Source organism: Apteryx rowi, unplaced genomic scaffold (assembly GCF_003343035.1).
Source record: "Apteryx rowi isolate R43461 unplaced genomic scaffold, aptRow1 scaffold_722, whole genome shotgun sequence".
Lineage (NCBI taxonomy): Eukaryota > Metazoa > Chordata > Aves > Apterygiformes > Apterygidae > Apteryx > Apteryx rowi.
Window position 1 is genome coordinate 7120 of NW_020451008.1, and position 7247 is coordinate 14366.

Genomic DNA, 7247 nt, shown 5'->3' on the forward strand with positions numbered 1-7247 from the left:
TCCCTACTTATCTGTTACATGTAGGCATTTTAGTGCGTTCTAAAGCAATTAATTTCTTTTATAAAATTACAGAACACCTCTGAGTTGAAGTACATGCTAAAGCTAGACTTCCAGTTGGTTGAAAGCAATATAAAAACATATGTCTTCAATCCCTGGTGCTTCTTTCTGTGGCTAGTGCATCTTAGCATTTATTTAAATGCTAAGTATTAGAATAGGCAYACGTTTGAATAACAAGTTAATTTAATTTCTCTTTAAGATGGGTGCCCTGTCACGAATAAAAGTGTAAGTAAGAGTTCATGAATATTTACTTTGAAAACAAGGTTAACAAAACTTGGATGTATACTTCAAGAACATGTCTTCTCTTTTTTGTCTATCACCTCAGAACAGGGATAGGCAACTTTGCTAACACTTTTGATTTCCTAATGAAAGCTATTTTACATGGAAAGAGAATCACTGTGGCTCAGTTCTAAAAAGACATTTGGTTAGACAGCATTTGTCCACACAAATATAGCTATTGTCTAACTATAACCTTAAATATCTCATCGAACCTTATGACAACTGGTAACCAGCTGTCATAGCATAGTTTTTTTTCCATTTATATTTTTAGGAAAACTTCTGTTATCTTATTTAGTGCCCACTTCTAGTCCTGTGATATGAGTCTTATATTTTGCTGACCCTTTGTACAGAGATTTTGCTTGACACAGGTCGCTTCTTTGAAATGAGTAGTTGCTCAGTATTATCAAAATACAGTCATTTTTCTCCTTTACAGGCTGAACAGTCAAAGGAAGAACAGAAACAGGGTTTAAGTGCTGAGAAACTGATGAAGAAAGCTTCCAAGGATGTGTGTCGGTTACGGGAGCAGAGCCAGAAAGTGCCACTGCAAGTGCAGTCATTCAGGTATGGCCTGTTCTGCTTTTCGGGCTCTTTTTACTGCAGTGAAGTAACAGACATTATTTTTAAACATAATCCAACATGCCCTGTGATATTATTTAAAAATCAACACTCAGTCTTGGGCTGCAAGAAACATCATTCATTTCTAACACAGCTAAAAGTTGTAGATTCAAAGGACCAGGCCTCTAACTTGCTCATGTGACGGAAGTGGCTATATGTCAGCTGAGCTGTGGCAGGAAAAAAATGGAGCAAAAAACTTCCTAACACTATGTTGCATCTGCTATGGGCTAAGCATATTCATGACCTGTTACCATGGCTCAGCTGACCCACGGTAAGTTGCCATTGTGCTTTAAGTAATACGAACTTTTTCAGTGATGCCAGGTGCCTGAAGCAAATCACTTATTAAGGAGAAGTTGGACAATACACATTTGATCAGGAAACTCACAAAACATTGCTTGTGTCTTGCTCAAGACCGTTGCGTTTAAGGGAGAGCAGGGTCTCTCTCTACCGTTTGGTTGCCAGGAGCAGCAGAGATGACATGAAGCATTTAGTTTGGTTCTCTCATTTAGCATAAGCCAGAATAAATGCTTTATGTCTCAAATCTCAGTTTAACTAGAGTTAATTCCTAATAGTCTGGACACAAGTGGCAAGCTAGCAGCCTGGAGGCCACACTTCCATATAAAAAATAAATTGTTGATTGAAAAATGCAATGCTTACTCTTCCAGATAGTGATAAAACAAATTAAGTTAGTTTGCAGTTATGTTTTAACACAAGTTTTTAAAGTTTGATTTCTGGATTCCTGTGTAGGAAGCTTGAGCAAGCTGCTAATAAACTTGGGGATTTATTTTTTCTTGAACCTGTGTATTGTAAACAGTTTGAGAAATCCATAAGCAAATAGGGGCCTATAAGGCACACACTGAAAGCTTCTCTTGCTTTGATTCTGCACTACCCGCAGTTGTGGAGGTAACAGTGCTCAAGACGACATCACTGCCCCACAAGAAGAATGTTGTAAAACTCCATTCTCCTTTATTTTCTGATCACCACGCAATTAGCCCAGAAACTGAGTTTACAGAGCTGATTTTGCTTTGAGGTACTGTTGTTGACTGGAACTCAAGTTTAGCAGTTGACAACATGGTTTAGTCTACTAGACAAGTAGTTACCATCTCCAAGGCTGAATTGTACTGATCCTGTTAGTTGGGCTTGTTACAGTGGTTTAGCCTCAAAGATTAATCACACAGAGACATTCTGAAGCTCTTAAGAAGAATGTCTCTTCTGAGCTTTAATTCTTAACTCCCAAATTTGTCTTCTGTTCCCTAGGTTGCTGGCAGGCAAATGGGTGCCAGCTCCTTGTGCTTCAGTAATCTCTCAGTTCATAGGAGATAGAAACAGTAATAGCACCAGGGAAGCATTTGGAGAATGGGATGACAATTCTGCTTCTGAGTCTTGTTCAGACCTTATTCTTAAAGTTTTTTCCCTCTCCAAAATCAGGATCAAGTGTTTTGCTTTTGCCTTTTCCTCCCTCCACTGAAATACCATCATAGGAAGTACAGTGACTTGGTCAATATTTCAGCCTTGATGTTGCAGTCACTATTGAAATGCTGATTTTTCTTGTTCAAAATTGAAGTTGCTTTTTACATAAATTTGCCTAACAAAGCAGTTTGCCAGAGCAGCCTGACATACCACATTTGTTGTAAATAAATTCACTGTGTTTTCCAAACTCGTATTTTAAAGAAGGATGCTGTAACATCAGGAACTCTACAGTAGATGACAATGGAGTGATAAATAATAAACTAATAAGTTGTTTTCTTTTCTGAATTTAGGGAGAAGATAGCATACTTCACAAGAACAAAGATCAGTATACCAGCCCTTCCAGTTGATGATGTATAATCATGCATTTTCATTGAAGTGGTTTTCTACTTGCTCATCTTTTTTTAGATGAACTTTGTAGTTCTAGTGACCTGCTTTTAAAGATCTTCTATTTTACATTCACCATTGATATGTTTATTTGTAAAATACAGTGAATTGAATTCTTCTGTGCTTAAAAAAAAAGGGCAAAAACCCAACAACCGGAAAACCAAAGTAGATTAATTTTGGTATACTGATTTTGTACAGTTTGTATGTATTGCATGTGTGCTTTTATTTTGTAAAGATGGAACAAAGGAACAAAGGCAGTACTAAGTATGTATCCTGTTGAACGGCACTGTGTTGAGAAATACTACGTTCAACAGAAGATTGTTTATCTTTTCACTATTTTCATGTGAGCAGACTGTGAAGATGGCTGTTATGCCATGCAATATTTTTGTACAGGAGTGTGACTTTTGTAGTTTGAAGCTAACCATAAGTGCAAGCTCCTTTCCAAAACATCAAGGCTGCCTCACAACAGCTGCTAATTAGATTCAACACCCACATTGGAATTTTGTTTCTGAAACACAAGTTTCTTCTGTTTTTGTTTTTTTAATTCTTTGTAGGAAGAGACCGAGTTCAGTGAATGTACAGTACTTTAACCTGCACTAAAAGGTTTCTTGCATCTGCGGGAGAGTGGGAAGGCAAGGCAGACAAGTAACCCTAAAATTTTGATGAGACTACCAAAAGGGCAGCTGCTTTCTGAACTGGAAGCTAAATCAAATTTATAATACCAACGCTGAAATCAGAATAGTTATGTCCACTGCARTATAGAGAAACTCTCATTTTTAAGTGTAGTTTTTTGTCCTGGAGGTTGTCTATTACCAACTAGGAAAATGTAAAAATTTTACATATGGGGATGTTTTCATTAAAGTATTTGTACCAGAAGGAAAATCTTTCACTCTGTCACATACTAACTCAGATATCAGAAGTCTTGTTGGTATCGTAAACCTTTTCTGAAAAAGAAAAGCTCCTGACTAGGGAGGCTTAACTTATTTCAATAGGATAAATACCATTTTAAAAAATACACAGTATGACCCTGTATGGGTGTATGACTGCAGTTCAGGTTGCACAGGTGTAATAAGCAAAAGTGAATAGCAAGTTTCAGATTTGTCTTACCTGAACCAGCCTGCTAGGAAGATGCATCGGCTTGGATTCATTTTGTTGGAAGTTCAGAACATTAGATGTAGCATAAGGTGTTTAAAAAGTCCTGTCCTGGTAAAGCAGTTGGGGTTATCTGTGTGTACTACATAAGTAGCTAGACATTGCAGATAACATATTAAGTAGAATATGAAATAATTCTGTTGCACTCAAATGTATTTAATTCACTGGTGAAAGTTTTCTTCCCCAAGCAACAAGCCACAAACACATGGTCTTCATCTTTCAAAAGGCTGTAATTACTTTGTGAGACAGTGCAAGAGAATATAACCACCATATTGTAGCAGCTGTCTCAAATTCAAAGTGACAATTCTGTGATGAGAGGTCTTTGTAAGCCTCACCCGAGGATTTTCTTATGCACAAATACATCAATTCTTGTAAATGCATAGACAAACATTACACACTATTTTGGGCAAGATGGCTGGCTGAATATCCTTTATGAATGCCCCATTTGTTTTTGGTTTCTTGGGTTTGAGATACCATTCATATTTGAAAGGTCAAATTTTAAAAAACAAATCTGGAATTATTTAATGTAGAGGTGAAATGAAGGTTGACCGTTTCAGCTTCTCAATTTGATTATATAAGATGTTTGTAGAATGATGTTTAGAGGTGTACTTTATGATTTTTCTTTTATTTATTTACAGTCTTATTTATGTTCTGTTTAATATAGTTCAGTTCTGGCCATAAAAATGTTTAACATTAAGAATGCTATTTGTGGAAAATATTTAGAGCTTTCTAAATTCTTGCCAGACTAGCTGTTTTTCCCTCACATGTTGAATAACTTTCAAAAAAAGTATTATCACCTGATAAGTACAGGGTGAGGCCAAAATTGAAGTATTGYTGGCTTTAGCTTGCAAAACTCTCATTTAAAATTGAGAGACTTAAACATATTGATGCTCCTCACTTCCCAAATCAGTAGTGTTGAACATGGTTATAAACAGCTTTTAAACAGTTATGGGTTTGGGTATTTTTTTTATTAATTCAAATTATTCACACTTGAAACACTCAATAGAATAAATTAAAATGCATATGGATAAACCCCTGTCAGTTTAAACTTACAAATATTACTCTTTAAGTAGAATATACTCTGCACAGCAACATATAACAAACATAATTAGTTCTGTTTCCAGGTACCAATGTCACTGCAGTTGCATGCATTAAAATCTAAATATTACTGGTACAAGAATATTTAGCCAAATGAGCAAATTTTAGCAGAAATTTTAATAGGATACAAATCAAATAATTTTAAGATCCTTTTTTACTATTGCTATGTTTATACTGTATTAAATATCAAATGCTCAGGACTGAATAAATATTTAATCAGGTTATATTCTGAATGTGTTTCTGTTCTAATTTTGTCTGTAAGAGTATGCAAATCCATCACATAGATTAACTTGTCTCTGCACTTTTCCATGTGTTTCAGTGATTGGAAAATACATTTTTTTTAAAAAACAAAGCTCTTTCCCAGACTAGTGTTTTATTTCATTCTTTTATTGCTGTTCTGTGTCTTTATATGCTCTTTGTAGAAACAGATGGTTGCTACAGCTTTGTCTGCTTAAAGTCATTGCAATTTATAGAAAGTTCACATCAATCACTGACAAGTCTTAGGATAAGTTATAAAGAAAAGTGATTCATATACTTGAAGTTAGTTCTTTACATTCATTAAGTAAAAACTGCAGTGGCAATGAGCATGGTCAACATTTCACCAGACAGCATCTTATTCAAAAATACTGTGACCTGGCTTTCTTTGGAGAGAGTCTGTGCTGGGATATGTTCAGTTGTATATTCTCACTCTCTCACAGACAAAGAGGAATCTTGTATTACRTGACATTGTCTGAGACTGTTTAGTTTACACTAATATAAATGGTAAAGGTCTGTGGAATTTTGTTTCAGATTACACCCTGTTCATTCTTTGTAATGCCTGTTGAGCTGGCACAACAGACTGTCAGAGGACTTAAGCTAATGTTACTGTTTTAAGCAAGTCATTGAAGCAGACCCTCTAAGTCAATAGGAGTTCTGCCATATAACAGACGGTCAAGCCTCCATGCAGCCCCAGAGACCCAAAATTTTATGCTCATCTATCCTAAAGAAGCAATTGATCAGGTTTTGGAAGAAATCATGGTAACTTAATCAGATCTGTATAGGTCATCAGTTAATTAAAATTAAGTAGTCTTTAAAGTAGTAAGTAGTTAAAGGTAAGGTAAGTAGTTAATAAATGAAGTATACAGTAAGAAAAACATCCCCCCAATATCTTGCAAACAGTAACCTATCTGTTCAGCAGACCTTTCTTACTGTAATGCAAGAATAGAATCTGAAAACCTGGTATCTACCCTTTTTAAAATCTTCTATTTTCAATTTCCACATGTTGATGGGTATCTTGCATATCCGCCACTGTATACTRCTCTGGTAATGGGTGGTCAGTTGATGAGCAGACAGTGGAGAGAAGTAGGGATGCTCCTAGAATTTTAAAAAAATCCACCAAACCAAACCAACCACTGAACATTGCATCCCCCATTTCCCATCTGGGCACAATCTCTGGGATATCTTCATCCCCAAATTCCTGGATGATAACATGGGCAACCCAAGAAACAGGAACTAAGGCCAGAACTCCAGATATCCATAGGAGTACTCCTCCAAGCAGTAACAGCTATTTCTTTAATTTCTGCTCTGTATCCTCCATCTTTAGGCAGTCCAAACCAAAACTAGAGATCACAAGGCTCACAAGTCCTAGTCCATTTGATGTAGATACTAAAATCCTGGAAATTTTGAATTCTACAGGCAAAGCTAGGAAAGAATCAAAATCTTTACGCTGTTGCTCCTCTGTCTTGGASTATACAGGTTTGCCAGAGTCCCATAGTCCAGGTCTCCAGTTCATTTAAGTCTAAATTGAGATTTTTCCAATCTGGCAAATAGTTACAGGCACTATTTGAAATCCATCCTACTACAGACATCAGTAATCCAACTAACTGCAGCCTGCCTCTGTGGACTAAGTTAATTTTTAGCAGTCATAGAAGGGCTAAACTGCTTGTTTTTGCAGACAATATTCTGCTCAGTTCTTTGTCATTACTGAACATAAGCAAAAGTTAAAACAATGCTTTATAAGGCATGACGCACTCCTCCCTCTCCACTGTTTGCAAGACATATTACCTGGTTCCATGTGCAGTGTTTGGGGGACAGGGAAGTAGTGTGGTAAACCAGTAATTGGAGGGTTTAGCCACAGCTGGGCTCACATTTCATAGGTTTGGGGTTTAAAAAAAAAAAAAAGGCCTTTGCTTTCCATCAATCTGCTTAAATGT

At 36.3% G+C, this 7247-nt stretch overlaps 1 pseudogene; it reads right to left on the reverse strand.

Annotated features, from left to right (window-relative positions):
- Positions 1 to 5837: 5837 nt before the first annotated feature.
- On the reverse strand, positions 5838 to 6950 carry LOC112976406 (annotated as a pseudogene).
- Between the last annotated feature and the right edge of the window lie 297 nt (positions 6951 to 7247).